The sequence below is a fragment of the Giraffa tippelskirchi genome, chromosome 12 (genome assembly GCF_054371585.1).
Source record: "Giraffa tippelskirchi isolate mGirTip1 chromosome 12, T2T-mGirTip1v1.2.pri, whole genome shotgun sequence".
In the NCBI taxonomy this organism is placed as follows: domain Eukaryota; kingdom Metazoa; phylum Chordata; class Mammalia; order Artiodactyla; family Giraffidae; genus Giraffa; species Giraffa tippelskirchi.
In genome coordinates, this window is record NC_137286.1 from 12692516 (window position 1) to 12714650 (window position 22135).

At 43.8% G+C, this 22135-nt stretch overlaps 1 long non-coding RNA gene across 1 annotated transcript in view; it reads right to left on the bottom strand.

Moving 5' to 3' along the window:
* Positions 1-21723, bottom strand: part of LOC145528959 (uncharacterized) — a 53269-nt gene extending 31546 nt beyond the window's left edge. The window contains exon 1 of the long non-coding RNA XR_014070816.1: positions 21577-21723. This is a non-coding gene — a long non-coding RNA (uncharacterized LOC145528959). The remainder of the gene's footprint in view (positions 1-21576) is intronic.
* Positions 21724-22135: the final 412 nt, after the last annotated feature.

A 22135-nucleotide genomic window follows, 5' to 3' on the forward strand; every position in this document is an offset into this window, starting at 1 on the left:
GTTTCCCGAAGCACCATGTAATTTTTGCTTTTATAGAAAATGTGTACATAGAGCAAAATATGATAGTTTGCTAGAATTTTCCAAGGGAGGAGGAGTGGATTTACTCTACAAAATTTGGATTACTGGCAGGAAAACTTGCTCCCTCAGGGCCTTGAACTCCTTCCCACATACTCAAAGGAAGGAGCCTGGGTTTACAGGACGTGGGGAACTGAGTCTACTTCTGTTGAGCTGCAGAAGGGAATCCATGGTTGAGAGAGGACCCTGTGAAGGGAAGGAACCTCCACTCTGAGGAGCATTTTCCTAGGAATGCTGGCTTGAGGAGCTTTCCTGAACCTCCTCTGGGTCTCACTGTTCACACCTCAGCCTCGGTCTTCTGCTGTCTCAGCATCTCAACAGGCAAAGACCCTCCCAGGCCTTAACTGGAGATTCCAGGAAGGAAGGAGGGGTGCACACTTTGAACACTGTGACACACGCTGGATCACCAGCCTCAGCCTCACCCCTGGATTCCTCAGGTGTCTTTGGTGGAAAATAAAGCCCAGACTCCTCATCCCAGGCTGGGCTGAGGAGGAAAAGTGAGGCAGGGGAACAGGAGGATGATGACTCCACCCCCACAGTCTTGGAATGGAGAAGCACACTTGCCATATTTCACAGAGACGCAGAATGAAACTGTCTCTTGACTTGGCCCGTTCATTCCATTGTTTAGGAATGTTTTTTTACTTTCCTTTTCTTTAGTTCAATTCATTTAACAAGCTGAATTTCTAGAACTGGCTTAGATCTGGTTTCCTGCTTCAAGACAAATCATTAAAATAACAAAAGTCATTCAACCACCTGTGTCTCTCATAATCAAGGGAATCTCTGCATCCACAATAGCCTAGATTCAGGTCAGCATGAGGTAGGGGAGGGGAGGCGGTAACCCAGGAAATCCAGGGGGTATTTGGGATGAGGCAGACCTCAGAGGGCCATAATGGATGGTTGGAGAAGATGGGTCGAACTGGCCTGGTGTTCCTGAGTCTGGTCTCAACTGAAATCATTCAGCATTATTAGTTCCTGTTGGGCAGAGATGCCTCTGAGGACAGAAGCTTCATCTTCTCCCATTGGGATGCACCCCCCCGCAACAACAACCATGGCTCAGCAGGAAGTGTTATTGACTGATGGTGGCTGCCCCTCTGAGCTCAGGGTCTTGCCCAGCAATGTCCTGAAATGGAGGCATGGGTGGAAAGTGGAAAGGGACCTCTGGGGGAAAATCAGTTTTTAGCTGCTTATGTTGGATTCCCTACCTGGTGCAATCCTCTGTGTTACAGCCTAGAACTAGGAGGTAGAAGGAGTCAACCATCTACACATATAAAGAATGGAGAGAATGCTGACTAATTTTTATTGAGCCCTTGTGCTCAGAACTGTGCCAGACCATGTATTATTAATTTGTAAAGCAGAAATTGAGACTCAGACATAGAAAGCAAACCTATGGACACCAAGGTGGAAAAGGAGGAGGGGGATGAATTGGGAGATTGGGACTGCTGTATATACACGACTATGTATAAAATAGATAACTAATGAAGATCTACTGTATAGCCCAGGGAACTCTACTCAATACTCTGCCATGAGCTAAAAGGGAAGGAAATCCAAAAAAGGGAGGATATATGTGTACATATGACTGATTCATTTAGCTGTACAGCAGAAAATAACACAACATTATAGAGCAACTATACTCCAAAAACATTTTTTTAAATAAAAGAATAGCAAATCAAAACCACAATGAGGTACCATTTCACACCAGTCAGAATGGCTGCTATCCAAAAGTCTACAAGCAATAAATGCTGGAGAGGGTGTGGAGAAAAGGGAACCTTCTTACACTGTTGGTGGGAATGTAAACTAGTACAGCCACTATGAAGAACAGTGTGGCGATTCCTTAAAAAACTGGGAATAGAACTGCCATATGACCCAGCAATCCCACTGCTGGGCATACACACAGAGGAAACCAGAATTGAAAGAGACGCGTGTACCCCAATGTTCATCGCAGCACTGTTTACAATAGCCAGGACATGGAAGCAACCTAGATGTCCATCGGCAGACGAATGGATAAGGAAGCTGTGGTACATATACACAATGGAATATTACTCAGCCATTAAAAAAATACATTTGAATCAGTTCTATTGAGATGGATGAAACTGGAGCCCATAATACAGAGTGAAGTAAGCCAGAAAGAAAAACACCAATACAGTATACTAATGCACATATATGGAATTTGGAAAATGGTAATGATAACCCTATATGCGAGACAGAATAAGAGACACAGATGCATAGAACAGTCTTATGGACTCTGAGGGAGAAGGTGAGGGTGGGACGTTCTGGGAGAATAGCATTGAAACATGTATATTATCATATGTGAAACAGAACACCATTCCATCTTCGATGCATGAGACAAATGCTCAGGGCTGGGGCAATGGGATGACCCAGAGGGATGGGATGGGGAGGGAGGCGGGAGGGGGGTCCAGGAAGGGGAACACATGTAAACCCATGGCTGATTCATGTCAATGTATGGCAAAAACTACTACAATATTGTAAAGTAATTAGCCCCCAACTAAAGTAAATAAATTTATTAAAAAAAAAAAAAGAATAGCTACAATATGATGAATACAGACTCTGTGCCAAGTACTTAGCATAGGTTATGAGGGACGCCATTTGATTCTAGGTGGGATTTGGGGGTGCCTGGACACAGCTGGAATACCAATGGAGAAGATCTCTTCAGAAATCTATTTTCATGAAGACGGAGAGATCACCTGGCAAGAATGCACCCCAAGGAAATCACCTAGTGTGAGGGAGCGTGGTATCATCCATTAGGATCAGTTTCAGCTGATCATAATTTCAGCTGATTATTTCCTTTTTTCCTATAAAAAAGGAAACCCTCAAAATAACTATCTCAAAACTAAGATTGAAGCTTATTTTTCTTTGATGCAAAAGAGGTCCAGAACCAACAATCCAGGACTGGCATGGAGATTCCACAGTTTCGTTAGGGACACAGCCTTCAATCTTTCTGTTCCACTGTTTAAGGACACAGCTTCCATCTACAAGCTCTCCTCAGGCTCCAAAATGGCTGTTGGAGCTCCAGTCATCACACCTCAGTCTGTCAGCTGGAGGATAGAAGGAAGAGGACCAAAAGGGACAGACTGACTCTGAGAAATGCTGTGATCAGCCTTTCTTACATACCACACTTCTGCTTATGTCCTGTTGGCCAGAAATTAGTCAAATGGACATACTAAGTTCCAAGGGAAGCAAAGAAATCTTGTCTTTTACTCTAGGTAGCAAGGGACCCAGCTGGAAATCAGTGTTCACTGCCTAAGGAGAAAGGAGAAGATGGATTTCTGTATAGGCAATGACAAATTTCAGCCATTGAAATCCAGACGGGAAGCCCCATCGCTGTGTGTCCAAGTCTCAGAGAGGGGGCAGGCTGCCAGAAAACTGAGACTTGGGCCTAAGGAGTGTTAAATGGGATCATTTCCATGCAGAGTAATATCAAATAGGATAGAAGAGCTTTTTTCCAGCAATGTTTCCAAACCATAGCTCATCTTTGATAGAGGTTCCCCTGGGCTGAGTGAGGGACAAAAATTAAGGTGCCTGACGGGGTAGCACCCATGCATGGCAGTATCTGATGTGTTGGTGAGTATATATGTAGTGTGAGTGCTAAGTCACTTTAGCCGTGTCCAACTGTTTGTGACCCTATGGACAATAGCCCGCCAGGCTCCTCTGTCCATGGGATTATCCCGACAAAAATACTGGAGTGGGTTGCCATGCCCCCATCCAGGCGATCTTCCTGACTCAGGGATTGAACCTGCTTCTCTTATGTCTACCTGCCTTGGGCAGGTGAGTTCTTCACCACTAGCGCCACCTGTGAAGCCCGCATATGTGTAGGGCATGTTCTAAATGTCCTCACCAATACTTGAAGCAGGGGAGGCAGGGTTCACAGGTCATGAAGAACCAGTGAAACTTGGGCTACTACAATCAAAGTGACACTATTGATCCTCAAGACCAGTGAGACTGTGACAATCCCACTATGTTAATCCTCACAGCCAACTTTAAGGCATGTAAGATTATCCCCTTTCCAACAGCTGATGAAACTGAGGCTCAGAGAAGTAAAGTAACATAGGCTCAGCGTCATACACCCGTGCCATGGCAGAACCGTGAGTAAATCCACGTGTGCGGATCTCTAAAGCCCTGTTTCCACTCCACACCCTACCATGTCTTTTCTCTGCTGAGAAGAGTCTGGGGCTGGAAGAGAGAATGAGATGGGACAACACATGAAGCCTGGGAGACACCGTGACATTTTTCTGTCTAGAATCCCTTCTTTTGAGCAAGGATCTTGTTCCAGTCCTTATGGTGTGGGGTCCTATGCAGGTCTGCTTCCCCTAATCCCCAATCAGCAGCTCAGGCAAACTTAAATTCAGACTCTCTTTCTCCTTGAGTAGGGTCACAGGGGCTGAAGGCAACAGAGCAAAATAATCCCACAACAGCTTCCTAAAGAGATTTTCCATGGGTTCCTGAAATGTTCGAGTCCCTGACCTTCAGTTCCATGAGCTACCCAAAATCAACTAAGCCTAGGACTTCCCTGGCAGTCCAGTGGTTTTAACTCCATGCTTCCACTGCAGGGGCTCGGGTTCCATCCCTGGTCAGGGAACTAAAAATCCAGTTAGCTGTGCAGTGTGGCCAAAAGAAGAAGAAAGAAAAAGAAAAAAAACAAAGCAAAGGTGACTATAGCTATTCTCCCTTCTTCCCTAAAAACAAAACATGGAGTTTATTGGGCGTGTAAATGTACCCAGCTTTAAAAGCACTAACTCATTTGGAAGATGCACTTTTTTTTATCCCTTCCTCCTCTGAAGTGCTGGTGTAATGGCTAGAGTTGTGCTGTGTGTCTGCTCAGTCGCTCAGTCGTGTCCAAGTCTTTGCAACCCCATGGACTGAAGCCCAGAAGGCTCCTCTGTCCTTGGAATTTCCAGGCAAGAGTACTGGAGTAGGTTGCCATTTCCTGCTCCAGGGGATCTTCCCCACCCAGGGATTGAACCTACATCTCCGCATCTCCTTGCATTGCCAGGACAATTCTTTATCCTGTGCCACCTGGGAAGCCTGATGGCTAGAGTTATAATGGCCATATTGCAGCCATAAAGTGAACTTGAGGATGGAAACCAGCTGGAAGGATGGTGGCAAGAAAGGCAAAAGAAGCCTGAGTCCCTGAGGGATTTGTGAACTACCGTGCATGCATGCTAAGTTGCTCCAGTTGTGTCTGACTCTTTGTGACCCTATGACTGTAGCCCCCCAGGCTTCTCTGACTCTGGGATTCTCCAGGCAGGAATACTGGAGTGGGTTGCCATGCCTTTTTCCAGGGGATCTTCCAGACCCAGGAATCGAACCCGGGTCTCCTGCATTGCAGGCAGATTCTTTATTGACCGAGCTACAAGGGAAGCCCTATATTATTTACCTTCAGACTTGAGGTGAGAAAACAAACAACCCTTCAGATTATATGGGCTGATATTATTTCAAGTCTCAGTCATTAGCAACCAGGATAAATTCTGAGCAATACACCCATTTTCTTGCTCAAGTCAGAGACAGTAACTTTGCTTCAAATTAGAAATGAGACAGACCCCTTAGAATTAAAAAAGTCTAACTGGGAGCCCAAGGGGCAAAACGTATCCCTCAAAAACTACTAAGGTCATTTGTCTCTCCTGACTAATACTTCTGCCTTTGGCCATGGCCTACTGAATCCCCCATCGGCAGGTGGGAGACTAGGCAGGTGAAGGAGAATGTCCAGGAATGTGGTTACAGGAATAGGTATGTACAGGATGATCCAAAATGGACTGCTTAAAACCCTGCTCCCTGGGACTGGTTCTAGAAGACCACAAGTGTGACATCAGCAGACCAGATTCAAGCTCTTGGTCTGTGACTGATTCTATAATCTTTACTCTCTTAACCTCTCCAGGCCTCGGTTTCTCAACTTTAAAAGGGAAAGAAAGTAAAAATTAGTGAATATGCAATTACTTCATAAACCATAATTCTCTTTACACATCATTACTGCTAGTTTTATTAAGTTTTAGCTATGTTAAGAGGTCTTAATGAGTTTGGGGGATCACTCAGAAACGATATTCACAACATTGGCTGTGTTGAAATGAAGTCAGTGCCAAACAATTCACTTGGTTTTGAAACCCTACTGACTCCTAAATGGAGGTCAGTGCTGTTGTGTCACTCTCCAGCTGTTGCTTCTGCTAATGTATATTTAACAATTTAAACAACTTTTAAGGGAGATATAGTCAAACCAATTGATCCTAAAGGAAATCAACCCTGAATACTCATTAGAAGGACTAATGCTGAAGCTGAGGCTCCAATACTTTGGCCACTTGACACGAAGAGCCAACTCACTGGAAAAGACCCTGATGCTGGGAAAGAATGAAGGCAAGAAAAGGTGGATGAGATAGTTCAATAGCATCACCAACTCACTGGACATGAATCTGAGCAAACTCTGGGAAATAGTGAAGGACAGGGACATCTGGCATGCTGCAGTTCATGGGGTTGCAGAGTCAGACATGACTTAGTGACTGAACAATAATCATACCCAATTGGCTTCCTTTGGAGTTGTTCAAAATCCAAAAGTTTGGAAGACTTGTGCTTGGATTAAGTTAGGACCAACCACAAAATATTTTACTGCCTTCATTGTGCTCTGCATTCACCCACTGTGCCTATGGCCACAGCCCAGGTAAAATTAGTTTTTCATAAGTTGACACAGGAATTTTTGCCCTGAACTTTTCTGTTTCTAAGATAATCCTTTGCATTTGCAAATTTACAATTTCCAAAGTGCTTCTGGCCCCAGCAGATCTTCCAGACTCACAATGTCTGGTTCTAAGGACAGATTTTTTTCCTGTTTTACAAATGAGCAGATTATTTCCAAAGAATTGACCAAAAGTGAAATGATTTTCCCAGCATGGCCCAGAAGCAGTAGAAGTGAGACTTGGAGGTACCTCTGCTTCCTTCTCCATCCCCAAGAAGTGTGCAGGGCAGGCCGTGTGATGGGGTCACCTCCCACCACACCAGTGCCCCACCCACAGAGGCTCTCAGTTTCCTCCTCTTTCCATCAGCCCTTGCTTGCTGGATCCTCTTTGTCTTACAGTCTAGACCATCTGAAGAATAACTAGATCTTACAGAAATAAGGAGCCTAGGAGGGATTTGGCAGTTAATCTGATGGACGGGGAAGGAAGGATAACAAATACATCAGAAATAGCCAAGAAAATCCACCCAAACCAGGGATCACAGAGAAGAAAACAGAAGAAGTTCAGTACTGGTGGTGAAACCATGTATATTTTGAGGGAAACCTAATATGCACGTGTCTGAGACTTTTTAAATCATCAGAATACTTTCTTGTGAGAGCTACTTGATAGCCAGGAAGCCTTTGGAATTATTTTAATAGGCTTTATTAAGCTCTATTTTCAACATCAGGGAATTGTGTTCTGCCAGGAGAAGATTACTTGGATATCAGACCGAAGCCTCTAAGATTCCAGAAAAACTTAACATGGCCGCACCCATTGTGAGACCCAGTTGGCCAACTTGACCACCCACACCCACACAGGCAGGTTCTTCTCCATCTGGTAACTCTGAATCCAGAGGTTTTAGTAAGCTCGGGCTACCATCACAGATTAGGTGGATTCAACAATAGAAATTCGCTTTCTCACAATTCTGGAGGCTAGAAGACCAAAACAAGGTGCTGGTAGGGTTGGTTTCTGGTGAGGCCTCATGGCCTGGCTTGCAGACAGCCACGTTCTCACCATGTCCGCAGATGGTCTTTCCTCTGTGCACACGTGGAGAGAAAGAGAGAGAGATCTGGCATCTCTTCCCCTTCTTACAAGGACACCAGTCCTATTGGATTAGGACCCTATCCTCATGACCTCATTTTACTGTAATTACCTCCTTCAAGGCCCTATCTCCAAATGCAGTCACATTGGGGCTTGAAGCTTCAACATGTGGATTTGGGGAAAGGAGACACAACTGAGACCATAGCATCAGCACTGAGAATCTGGGCCCCAATCACTCAGCAAGATGCAGCAAGTGGAGCCCGGAAGCCACAGCCCAAAATAGTAGAAGAACATGTCCTCACCTCTCCGCCACTGTTTCCTCCTCTATAAGGGATGAAGTGGGACAAAGCCCTGTTGTTTTACTGGGACCCCTAAATTCTGATTCTGGCTTTGCTACCATCTGACTGAGGGTCTCTGGATAAGTGCAACCTTCCTGTGACCCATTTAATAACATATATAATATGAGGTGTTAACAACAATCACAAAAAGAAACAATTTTAAAGTGGGCAAAGGACTTGAATAGACATTTCTCCAAAGAAAATATGCTGATAGCCAATAAGTACATGAAAGTGAAGTGAAGTGAAAGTCACTCAGTCATGTCCATCTCTTTGCAACCCCACAGACTATACAATCCATGGAATTCTCCAGGCCAGAATACTGGAGTGGGTAGCCTTTCCCTTCTCCAGGGGATCTTACCAACCCAGGGATCCAACCCAGGTCTCCTGCACTGCAGGCAGATTCTTTACCAGCTGAGCCACCAGGGAAGCCCAAGAATACTGGAGTGGGTAGCCTTTCCCTTCTCCAGGGGATCTTCCCAACCCTGGAATCAAACCGGGGTCTCCTACATTGCAGGCAGACTCTTTACCAACTGAGCTATCAGGAAAGCCAAGCACATGAAAAGATGCTCAATATCACTAATCATTAGAGAAATGCAAATTAAAATTATAGCAAGGGGCTTCTCTGGTGGTCTAGTTGTTAAGAATTCACCTGCCAAAAATAAATAAATAAATAGATAATAAAAAAAAAAAATAATTCACCTGCCAATGCAGGGGACACCAGTTTGTTCCCTGATCCTGGAAGATCCCACATGCTGCAGGGCAACGAAGCCCGTGTACCACAAGTACTGAGCCGACATGCTGCAACTGCTGAAACCCACATGCCCTAGTGCCTGTGCTCCTCAGTGAGAGAAGCCACCGCGATGAAAAGCCCGCGCACCACAAAGAGTAGCCCCCATTCGCTACAACTAGAGAAAGCATGTGCACAGCAATGAAGACCCAGCATAGCCAGAAATAAATCTTTTAAAAAAAAACAAAAAAAACTACAGTGAAATACCACCTTACACTCATTAGGATGGCCATAATCAAAAACTGACAGTAACAAATGCTGGTGAAGATACAGAGAAATCAGAACCCTTGTGCATCATTCAGTTCAGTTCAGTCGCTCAGTCGTGTCCAACTCATGACCCCCAAGTCGTGACCCCATGAATTGCAGCACGCCAGGCCTCCCAGTCCATCACCAACTCCCAGAGTTTACCCAAACCCATGTCCATCGAGTCGGTGATGCCATCCAGCCATCTCATCCTCTGTCGTCCCCTTCTCCTCCTGCCCCCTATCCTTCCCAGCATTAGGGTCTTTTCAAATGAGTCAACTCTTCACATGAGGTGGCCAAAGTATTGGAGTTTCAGCTTCAACATCAGTCCTTCCAATGAACACCCAGGATTGATCTCTTTTAGGATGGACTGGTTGGATCTTCTTGCAGTCCAAGGGACTCTCAAGAGTCTTCTCCAACACCACAGTTCAAAAGTATCAATTCTTCGGCGCTCAGCTTTCTTCACCGTCCAACTCTCACATCCATTCGTGACCACTGGAAAAACCATAGCCTTGACTAGACGGACCTTTGTTGGCAAAGTAATGTCCCTGCTTTTTAATATGCTATCTAGGTTGGTCATAACCTTCCCTCCAAGGAGTAAGCGTCTTTTAATTTCATGGCTGCAATCACCATCAGCAGTAATTTTGAAGCCCAAAAAAATAAAGTCTGACACTGTTTCCACTGTTTCCCCATCTATTTCCCATGAAGTGATGGAACCAGATGCCATGATCTTAGTTTTCTGAACGTTGAGCTTTAGGCCAAATTTTTCACTCTCCTCTTTCACTTTCATCAAGAGGCTCTTTAGTTCTTCTTCGGTTTCTACCCTGAGGGTGGTGTCATCTGCATATCTGAAGTTATTGATATTTCTCCTGGCAATCTTGATTCCAGCTTGTGCTTTATCCAGCCCAGCATTTCTCATGATGTACTCTGCATATAAGCTAAATAAGCAGGGTGACAATATACAGCCTTGATGGACTCCTTTTCCTATTTGGAACCAGTCTGTTGTTCCATGTCCAGTTCTAACTGTTGCTTCCTGACCTGCATACAGGTTTCTCAAGAGGCAGGTCAGGAGGTCTGGTATACCCATCTCTTTCAGGATTTTCCACAGTTTATTGTGATCCACACAGTCAAAGGCTTTGGCATAGTCGATAAAGCAGAAATAGATGTTTTTCTGGTACTCTCTTGCTTTTTCGATGATACATTGGATGTTGGCAATTTGACCTCTGGTTCCTCTGCCTTTTCTAAAACCAGCTTGATTGTCTGGAAGTTCATGGTTCACGTATTGCTGAAGCCTGGCTTGGAGAATTTTAAGCATTACTTTACTAGCGTGTGAGATGAGTGCAATTGTGCAGTAGTTTGAGCATTCTTTGGCATTGCCTTTTTTTGGGATTGGAACGAAAACTGACCTTTTCCAGTCCTGTGGCCACTGCTGAGTTTTCCAGATTTGCTGGCATGTTGAGTGCAGCACTTTTAATGGATATTAATACCATTAATTAATACCGATAAAAATGGATATTATATAGCCTTAAAAAGAAAGGAAATCCTATCACATGCAACAATACAGATGACTTTGAAGACACCATGCTAGGTGAAATAACAGTCACAAAAGGACAAATACTGTATGATTCCACTTATATGAGGCTCCTAGAGTAGAGTAGTCAAAATCATAGAGAACAAAAGTAGAATGATAGTTGCTGGGGGTTCAGGGAGAGGAGATTGGAAAGTTATTGTTTGTTATTGTTTAATGAGTACAGTACATCCCCTACATACGAACCTTCAAGTAGCGAACTTTCATGGATTCAAATGCCAGGCATGAATGAAATTGCAGCTTGCCCTCCATCTCTTACTACTGATGACTCTTCAGCTCTACCATCTCCCACTTCCTCTCCCTCCTGAGTCATTAACTCTTCTTGCCTCTTCACTCAATGCCAGCCTCTGTGTGCCAGCTGTTGTAGTGTACTACTATACTTTTCAAGACTGTACCAGGTGGCGCTAGTGGTAAAGAACCCACCTGCCAGGGCAGGAGACACAGGTTCGATCCATGGCTTGAGAAGATCTTCTGGAGGAGGGAATAGCTACCTACTCCAGTATTCTTGCCTGGAGAGACCTATGGACAGAGGAGTCTGGCAGGCTACAGCCCATAGGGTCTCAAAAAGCTGGACACGACTGAAACAACTTAGCATGTATGTATGCAGTCTGTGGGGTCGCACAGAATCGGACACGACTGAAGAGACTTAGCAGCAGCAGCAGCAGCATGCACTGCAAGATTGTTTTCTTTATTTTTCATGTTTTGTTTTTTTATGTGTTATTTGTGTGAAAAGTAGTATAAACCTATTTCAGTAAAGTACTGTATAGCAACTGTGTTTACTGGGTACCTAGGCTAACTTCGTTGGACTTAAACACGCTCTCAGAGCAGAACTCGTTCATATGCCGGAGACTTACTGTACTGAGTTTCAGTTTGGGAAAGATAAAAAGTTCTGGAGATGGAAAATGAAGAGCAGTCATTGGACCAAATCTAAGGTGTCATCAGCTCTGAAATTCTAAGTCTCTTGGTACTAACAGAGCATAAGAGGAGATTCCTCCTTTCCATCACCAAAGGGCAAAACAGAATCCTCAGCCCCTTTCTCAGCACTTCCCAGACCTGTTTGGGAGGCAGACACTGGTTGAGACTCTGTGGGTTTGGCTGGTCTAGACAACGGAGGGGAAATTGGAAGCCTCTGAAGAAACTTGTACTTGCAGGCAGCTCAGGATAAATATTTTGTGATCCTTGGAGGGATGAAATTCTATTTAAAAGAAAAAAATCAATGTTCTTTGGGATAAGTCTTACTTATTGTATTTCTGAGCTGGGCAACGCTGCTGGTGCTTAGATTCAGGGAAACAACTCAGTGCCTATCTGTTCAGTATTTGGAGCAAAATTACAGGGAGTACTCAGGCTGAAAATGGGTCTGGAGTTTTAGAGGTGGTCTTAAAAACAAACAAACAAAAAACCTTCAGCCACCACGTAGATGACTGTGGTATCTTAAAACATACTGCCTTGTGAAAACATGCCAAATACCATCTTCCACTTTCCTGACTTTTGGACATTCTAATTTCAGATGTCTGCCCTTCAAATGTGATGAGTGGCTGTCAGTTTAAATACCAGACTCTTAATTCAGGATGTGCTTAAGGAACCAGAGAGTTTGGTAGCTATTCAAAGGAATGGTCTCTAACCCAGTTGTCCCCCTCTGCTGGTGCTTACTCCATGGAAATCCCTGGCCAGAGTACAGTTTGAAGTGTGTCCTGTGTGTGTGTCTATGGGTTTTGTCCCCTCGCCTCCTTCAAACCCAGGGCTAAGGTTGGGGCTCATCTCCAAGGCCTATGTGCAAATTAAAAGAGGGAAAAGCTATCCTATTCACCCCAGTGTCCCCAGCTTGGGAGCAAAATGGAAACAGCAAATATCTACTAAGTTGAACTGAATGTCTTCCTGAGTGGTAGAGAATGGAACATCCAGATCAAACTCTTTCAGTTCCAAATAAGCCAGCTTAAACACACATCCTTCATCTCCTTCATCTTCCCAGACAGGTAAACTAAGAAGAAACTCTTGAAATTTGTTCCTTGTACTAATTAATGCTCCCAATTTTAAACTCTGAAATCTTTGTATTATTTTTATGACCTAAGATTTTTTAATGCTGAAAAACAAAGGCAATTATAATGAGAGGTTGATGATTAATTTTTCTCATTCGGGTTTACCCCTTCTGGCCAGTTTTTTCTTTCAAATAAAAAACAAATTTGAGAACAGGATGACTGCACACAACTCAAACAGATCTTCCAACCCTGTATGAGACAGCAAGGTCTGGCTAGAGATGCATCCACTGGCCCACATCATCCCTAAATACTGAAACCCCTTGGTTTTGCCACTAGGTGTGTTTTTTTACTAAGTTCCTATGTGTAAAACCCTTGAATTTTGTGTTACACTTTGTACTTCTCAAAGCATTTCGACATATATCTATACCATTCTAGTCTCACAACTGTCTGGTTAAATCGAAAGGATTTCCATTCTGCAGAAGAGAAGACTGAGATGCGGAGAGGTCAATTTGATCTGCTCCCTTGAATTAATAACGTTGTTTGGGCCCTAATTACTTCCCTACTTCTCTGGTTAATAATTTCCCATTTTAATGCACATTTATAAGTTCAAAGCTCAGAAGTGTTCTGCTAGTTTTTTTAACTAGTCTGCCCCCCTTCCCTTGGGCACACAATAGCCAGAGCCGACACCCAGGATGCCTGCCAGCTGCCAGTCACTTATCTTCTGGAGCAAGACCCTTTTTCCGAATTAGCAGGTTTCTTGGACTCCAAGCTGTCTGGGCTCCTTGGTGGCTTGGCACAGAACTTGTTTTCTCAGGAATTGGGGGATTTATGGTCAGAATCCAGAAGCAGGGGAACTTAGGTCACGACAAAGAGCTGAACCTCAGAATGACAAGGAGGGGATGGCTGGTTCTGGTCCAAACCAGGTGACCCAGAGTCAGTGGCAGCAAAGTTTGTAGAATTTCACCCCGGCCTGGAATGTTCCTGTTAATGAGACTCAGCTCCCAGAGAGACAGTTCAGGCTGTTTATCTCTGTTGTCTTTACTTAGGCTTTACTACTGCTCAGAGTATGTGGAGGTAACGCTTTAAAGTCAGCCCAGTAGGTGAAATTCCAGCAGAGACCAAATTTACCCTCGAAAATTCTTTTTTGTTTTTTTTTTTTCTGTTGTATCACATAGCATTTGGGATCTAAGCTCCCAGACCAGGAATCAAATCCATGCCCTTGCAGTGGAAGCTTGGAGTCTTAACCACTGGACCACCAGGGAAGTCCTCGAAAATTCCTTAAATCCCCCAGAGTACAGGTGACGTGGTTTGTTGCATCCAGCCCTATTTAGTAGTATGAGTTACATGCAGAATGCGTGAGATAAGAGTCCTTACAAAAAACTTTCTTTTCCTGGCACTGACCTTTAAACTGTCCCAGTAGGGAGCATCCTTTTCCAGTCCCTGGATAAACATTTGGGCCAGCCCGGTAATTTTTTCTTAAATGAGAATAAAATTCATGTAACATTAAATTAACCACTTAAAGTGAACAATTCAATGGCATTTAGTATTAACACATCCACAGAGCTGCACAACTGTCAACTCTATCAAGTTCCAAGATATTTTCCTCCCCTGCTAAAATGAGACCTTGTACCACTCCCCATCCCATTCCCTCCTCCCTCTAACCACTCCCACACCCCCCAGACCCCAACCCCAGCTACCTCTAGTCAGTCCACTTTCTTCCTCCATGCATTTACCTGTTCTAGGGGTTTCATATAAATGGAATCATACAATATGTGACCTTTGTGTCTGACTTCTTTTGCTGTGGATAATGTTCTTGAGGTCCATCCACATTGTGACATCAGTGTTTCATTCCTTACTAGCCCCTCAATGTTTGTTTTGTGGTTAAGGCTCCGTGGTTCCAATGCAGGGGTTTGATCTTTGGTCAGGGGACTAAGATCCCGCCTGCTACCTGGCACAGTAGAAAACAAAAGAGCTGAATAAAGAAATATTTTTAAAAATGAAAAGTCCTCAGGTAATTTTCTTTGCAACCATCATCTCAATTCAGAAATTCAACTCTCCAGTCCAATCAACACCCAAGTCTTGACTCAGATGAGACCACACCCAAGACTTCTGTCTCACCTCCAGCCCTCCTGCTCCAGCACTGAACTGTGACCCTGCGCTCCTTTTCCCCTCCCTCCCTGGCTAACTCCAGTTTCTGGTTTCTGTGGGTTGGACTGTGGAGGCGGGAAAGCACGGAAAGGGGGCACGAGATTTGCCACCTGACTGATTCTACAGTAAAATGGCTCACCTGAGCCATTGCTTACATTACTGTGGATCTCTCAGGGGCTCCAGCTGGGGCACTGCAGTTGTAACACCTTAATGTGGGCAATGCATTCTTTTCTTTTCCTCTGGTCCACTCACTTTGCATGGTCACTATGGCATCCCAGCCTTTCCAAATAGTCTTCTGAGCAGGATTTTAAAGTCTTGGACTGGTCTCTCTCCCACGAGGTTAGAGGATACTAAAAGCCATTTAAGCTGTATCGTGCGCTAAGTCGCTTCAGTCGTGTCCGCCTCTTTGTGACCCAATGGACTGTAGCTGGCCAGGCTCCTCTGTCCATGGGATTCTTCAGGCAAGAATACTGGAGTGGGTTGCCACGCCCTCATCCAGGGGATCTTTCTGACCCAGGGATTGAATCTGTGTCTCTTACTTCTGCTGCATTGGCAGGTGGGTTCTTTACCACCTGTGCCATCTGGAAAGTTGTATTAAATATATTTATATATTGATCAACAAACTGGTTTTATGACTTTGGTGGACCTATAAAATAATTTGATTCAAAAACTATATTTAAAAATAAAATTCTCAAAGCAAAAATAACATACTGTATATGTCTGAACAAAATTTTTAAAGTATTTATACTAATTGCATGAACATTAAAAAAACATTAGAAGGATCATTACTTTATGTACACAATCAAGTACTTTATTTTATAGCTGTATCTAATTCTAATATTGTACCATACATACTCTTCTGAAAAATATGTTTTGTTTTTTCAACTTGGGCTCAGTATTTTTAGGTTTTTATAGCATAACCTGAAATTATCTTCAAAGTTTCATTTGTTAGTACATTTGAAATTACTGAGATCTTCAAAAGACTCCTCTACAGACCATGATATTTTTTATTTTTATTTTTTAATTTATTTTATTGAAGTATAGTTGATTTACAATGTTGTGCTATAGCAAAGTAATTCAGTTAAACATATATATATATTCTTTTTTATATTCTTTTCCATTATGATTTATCACAGGATATTGAATATAGTTCCCTGTGCTACACAGTTGGACCTTGTTGCTTATCCATTCTATATATAATAGTTTGCATCTGCTAGTCCCAAACTCCCAATCCGTCCCTCCCACACCCCCTGCCCCTGCAGCAACCACAGGCAGACCATGATATTTTTAATTGAGAAAATATTCTTTACAGGTGCTGAGGTGCCTGGTAAGCTCAAAGGAAATTTTGCTAGATGAAGGAGATTCTCATTTCTAATTCATTTCATATCAAAATGTATAACATTTCAGCCAAGGTATTTTTACACATTGCTTTTTTGCCTCTTTTCAGGTCACTTTTCCTTAGTAAGTGTCATTATAAAATAAAAAGGCATCAACTAATAGATCTCCATTTATGACTCTTGAATGTTCTGTCAGACTTAGATTGTAGGCCTTTCTTAATATTATTCCATCTGGTATTGAATATAAATGTATACATTTAAAAACAGAAGTTCCAAAAAAAATTAAAAAAAATAAAAAAAAATAAAAACAGAAGTTCCATCCAAAGATCCTCCCCTCAAGTTAAGATTTCCCAAAGCACATCCTAGAATTTTTCAGTTCCTCTTTTTCATTTTCATGGTTTCCTATTTGCAAGCTTTGTCTTCAATCATTGCATTTTGCTAAAAAGCTTAAAAAGCTGAAGTTTTATTTTAGTGCTCCATTGAGTACTTTGATTAAATATTTCCAACTGATTTTTGACAAAAATGTTGCAACTCCCTTTAAGAAAAGAAAAAGCTTGGTAAGGCTCTCAGGCTGATGTACAAAGTAGTTCTTCCACAGCTCAAGCATTTCTAACATCTGATTAATGACTCGCCAGCACAAAAAGAAAGTATTTTTTAATGCTGCTTCAGCAGTATCACAGTTACTCTGAGTATGTATAAGAATATTCGTAATGTTTAACAACTGCAGTTTTTATTTCCGTTGGTGAATATCACAGTTGGTTTAAGTGAATTAAAAACTACATGTATATCTCAACCAAATCCAAGGTCATTGCTGATTTAGTAAAGACATCATTTTTATCATGAAGCTGTGATTTACCAGAGTATATATGTGTATTGAGACCACAGAAACAATTTTATCTTCAGTGTTGGATATTTTAACTAGATTTACAGTTATGTTTATATTAATTTCTGAAGTTTTATCCTTGGCAGAATGAACTGCTTAAAGCTTTATTTTGATTTCACTAATTGATTGAAAAAATCAAATCCCCACTAGAGTCAGTTCAGTTCAGTTCACTCGAGTCAACTGATATACTTAAAACGTTGGATGACACTGATATCAAATTGCCATCGTTTAACTGTTTGCAAGGTTGTTCTTTTACCAGTGGAGCCCACACACTAACAGTTATCACTTCTCTTTGTATATGTACAAGGAAATTGGGAATAAAAAATAAATATGGTTAATTTTTATTGCGGTAAAATATACATAACAAAATTTACCATGTTAATGGTATAGTTCAGTGGCATTTAGTACATTCACATTGTTGTGCAACTAGCCCCAGAACCTTTTTATCATCCCAAACTCAAACTCTACCTGTTAAAAAATTATGCTCATTTCTCTCTCCCTCTAGCTTCCTGCAGCCACTATTCTACTTTCTTTTTTTTTTTTTAATAAATTTATTTATTTTAGTTGGGGGTCTACTTTCTTTCTCTATGAATTAAACTATTCTGAACAACCCAAGTAAGTAGAAGCATAGAATATTCACCTTTTTGTATCTAGGTGGCGCCAGTGGTAAAGAACCCCCCGCCAATGTAGGTTAGACGTAAGAGACACAGGTTTGATCCCTGGGTCAGGAAGGTCCCCTGGAGGAGGGCATGGCAATCCACTCCAGTATTCTTGCCTGGAGAATCCCATGGAGAGAGGAACCTGGCAAGCTGCAGTCTATAGGGTCGCACAGAGTCACACAGATTCGGACACAACTGACGCGACTTAGCAGCAGCAGCAGCAGCAGCGGCAGCAGCAGCCACTGACCCGCAGGGCTCCTGCTCTTCTGTCAGCTCCTGGTCACAACTGTCAGCACCGAAGATTGTACTTGGTGTTTATTTACGACACTGATATATTCATTGATGACAGAAGACAGATCACGTCACGCCTCTGTCCAACAGCCCAGAGGGCTTCTGTCTCGCTCAGAGTATTCGTTTTTTTTTTCTTTTTTGGTGGCGCTCAGGATCTTAGCTCCTATCCAGGGATCTAACCCGAGCCCCCTGCCATAAAAGTGTGGAGTCTTAACCACTAGACCACTAGGGAAGACCCTCTTGTTCAGAGTAAAAGTCCTTACAAACATACACTACCATGTGTAACACAGCCAGTGGGAAGCTGCTGTATGGTACAGGGAACTCAGCTTGGTGCTCTGGGATGACCTAGAGGGGTGGAATGGGGGAGGGAGGGAGACTTAAGGGGGGGGATATATGTATACATACGGCTGATTCACATGGTTGTATAGCAGAAACTAACACAACGTTGTAAAGCAACTGTATTCCCCAAAAAAGTCCTTAGGTGGTCCCAGGGCCCTGCACAGACTGCCCTGTGATTCAGTTCTCCACCCTTCACCCTGCTCTCAGCCCCCAGTGGCTGACCTGCAGTGAGTGTTCTGGCTTCCAGGAGGGTTCAGACAATAGGGGACCCTGGGCAGGCAACCAAGGGAAAGCGGAGAGGAGAGGAGAGCTGGCGTTCCCTCAGCTTCCTGCCTGCAGGCTCTACATGGTTCAGTGTCATTCACCCAGCATGCAGCCATCTCCTCTCTGCCCAGCTTCGAGTAGCTTCTCTTTTCCTGCCCCTTCAGCTTCAGAACTAGTAATGGCACCCAGAGGTTACTGAACTATCCCTTGGGGTGCTGCAGAATCCTGTCTACTCTGCAAGCAGTCCATTCATTAAACTCTCCTCCTATCACCCAGTGTGCGCAGACCATCTGCTTCCAGGCACGACCTTGACCAACGCTCCCCTTCTCGTCTGTCTGCCTTTCTCCCCTCACTCCATCCACATAGCCACACTGGCCACCTCACTGTGCCTTGGACTCCCCAGGTTCACTCTCACCTTTACACAGGCTTTTTAATTTTATTTTGCATCTTAAAAAATTAATACTTTATCCTTTTAGAGCAGTTCTAGGTTCACAGCAAAATTGAGTGGAAGGTATGGACATTTCTCATATATCTCCTCTCTTCAACAAGCATAATCTCCCCACTATCAATGGGGTTTCCCAGGTGGCACTAGTGGTAAAGAACCCATCTGCCAGTGCAGGAGACCTAAGAGACGTGGGTTCGATCCCTGGTCTGGGAAGATACCCTGGAGGAAGGCATGGAAACCCACTCCAGTATTCTTGCCTGGAGGATCCCATGGACAGAGAAGCCTGGTGGGCTACAGACTGTGGGGTCACAAAGAGTCAGACACGACTGAAGCGACTTAGCACACACTCACGCATTCACCCTACTATCAACAGCTCTCACCAATGTGGCGTTATGTGCTACAGTTCTGAACCTACACTTGTTGGGGCTGCTGGCAGAACAGCGAGAGAGAATCCATCTTGAAGACTTTCAGCCATCTTAAGGCAGGATGTGAACTGGGCTTGAATCCTGTTAACCATTGTTAAAGAAAAACCAGGAAACCCCCTCTTCACAGATGGCAAACAAAGATTGGAAGTAAAGGTCAGGTTGTCTCAGTTAGATTGATGATAGGGCCTGCACCTGCATGTTGTAATTATTAATTCTTCCACACCTGCATGTTGTAAAACTAATTGCTAATGTGTAACCAGTCATGTGGTGGGGGGTATAAAACTGAGCCCTCCGAAATCATTGGGGTCCCTGTTGTGAACTGATACCCCTCGGACCCTCTAGCGTAATAAACTGAACTCTACTGTCTTGAGTGTCCTTCGAGGAGTGTTTTGCGACTCCAGATTCTACAACACACTGATACATCCTCATCTTTGATACATCACCCAAAGTCCGCAGTTTACATTGGGGTTCTCTCTAGGTGTTGTACATCGTATGGGTTTAGACAAATGTATAATGACGTTTGTTCTTCATTACAGTATTAGAGGAGTTTCATTATCCTAAAAATTCTCTGTGCTCCACCCGTTCATCATTCCTCTCCCCAGCTCTGGCAACCACTGATCTTTTTACTGTCTCCATAGTTTGGCCTTTTCAGAATGTTATATGACAGGAATCACAGAGAATATAGCCTTTGCAGGTCAGCTTCTTTCACTTAGTAATTATGCATGTAAGGATCCTCCAGGTTTTTTCATGGCTTGGCAGATCATTTCTTTTTAGCACTGAATAATATTCCATTGTCTGGATGTACCACAGTTTATTCATCTATTTACCTACTGAAGGACATCTCGGTTGCTTCTAACTTTTGGCAACTATAAACAAAGCTGCATAAATCTCTGCATACAGGTTTTGTGTGGACATAAGTCTTCAATGCATGGGTTTTTTTTTCCTTTAACCGGGAGTTCTCTTTCCCAGATACCTACTCAACCGGTTCTCTTCTCTCTTCTCAAGTCTTTGCTCAACAATGACATGGTAAGGGAGACCCACCCCGAATCCTCCCACTTACGGTTCCAACAACCACCCACAACCCCCACCCCAGCACTTCCAAGCCTCTCAGCTTTCTTTGTTTTTTTCAGGTACATAACTCCTTCTAGGATGCTCTATGGTGTCTATATTTGGTATTTTATCATCTGTTTCCCCTGCCTGTAAAATGGAGATTCCACAGGGGATGTCTGGCTGTTTTGGGTTTTGTTCATGGATATACGGGGCTTCCCATGTGGTGCAGTGGTCAAGAATCCGTCTGCCAATGCAGGAGATGCAAGAGACACAGGTTCAATCCCTGGGTCGGGAAGACCCCCTGGAGTAGGAAATGGCAACCCGCCCCAGTATTCTCGTCTGGAAAATTCCACGGACAGAGGAGTCTGGCAGGCTATAGTCCATAGGGTCACAAAGAGTCAGACACGACTGAGCGCACAGCACACACACACATGAATATATCCCCATGCTTAGAACAGTTCCTGACCTGTGTTAGTCATTCATTCATTCAACAAAAATTTACTGTGTGTCTACAGTGTTGTCAGGCACTGTCTAAGCACACAAGCACACGCCTCATCCACATTCCTTGCCTTTTTTCCCCTCTCCTTTACCCGGCCTCTGGTTCACACCTGCCCAAACCCTCTGGCCTCTGGGCGCCCCGCACTGCCATCCCAGAGCGCCAGCCTTCCAGCCCTGGCAGGAGTTCTGCTCTTCACTGTGCCTGGAATGACAACGAGGGCCGGTGAACCCCTTCTGTGTGGCACGATCACAGAGGAGCCTCTCCTGACTGCTTCCCACTGCTGTTTGAGGCTGAGCTCTTTGAAGCTAGAGTTTGTGGGTTGGCTCATTTTTAAACAATGATACAGTTTACACATTCAGCAGTTCTGCACGGGGCCCTAGGAAGCTGCTCCAGCCAGCTTCCTTCCAGCTCTCTCTGATAAATCGACTTCTGAGCCAAAAACCTCTTTCGGTTCAGCAAGAACTTGGGCAAATCTTACCTTGGAGACGCGCTTCATCAGAATGTGACAAGACCATGACGGCAGATGTTCAAGAGAGTTTCTCTGCATTATCTCTCAGGCACGATGGATTATGGAGTTGACCAGAGAGTCTCCTGTAACTTTCCCTCGGGGCTCATGGAAATGTAGCTGGACATAAGCCAAAAAGAAAAAAAAAATCTCTGTATGCAAACTACCCAGGTTCTAGCAGGCATGTTGCATCTGTCACTTTTTAAAAGCAGGAGAGCTGCTCATGGAGACAGGGGGCTTGTGTTTGCTAAACCTTAAAGGCAGCAAGTGCTCCCAAAGGGGATTGAGATAATAGGTTCTGGGCCTTGTCTTATCTGAAGCTTTATTGAAGTGAGTTGGAAACCCTGTGGGTCAGTACAGCACAGGTGTTAAAAATATGGTGGGTGGTGGGCATTTCTAGTGCCTTTCTGGGTAGGACAAGACACCCAAAGTATGATATCCTCACTCTTCTCCGCTTCCAAGACACAGAGGGAAGGACAATGGCACAGGGTATTCTGGGAGGCTCCATTGCATCTACAGGTTTTGAAAGATA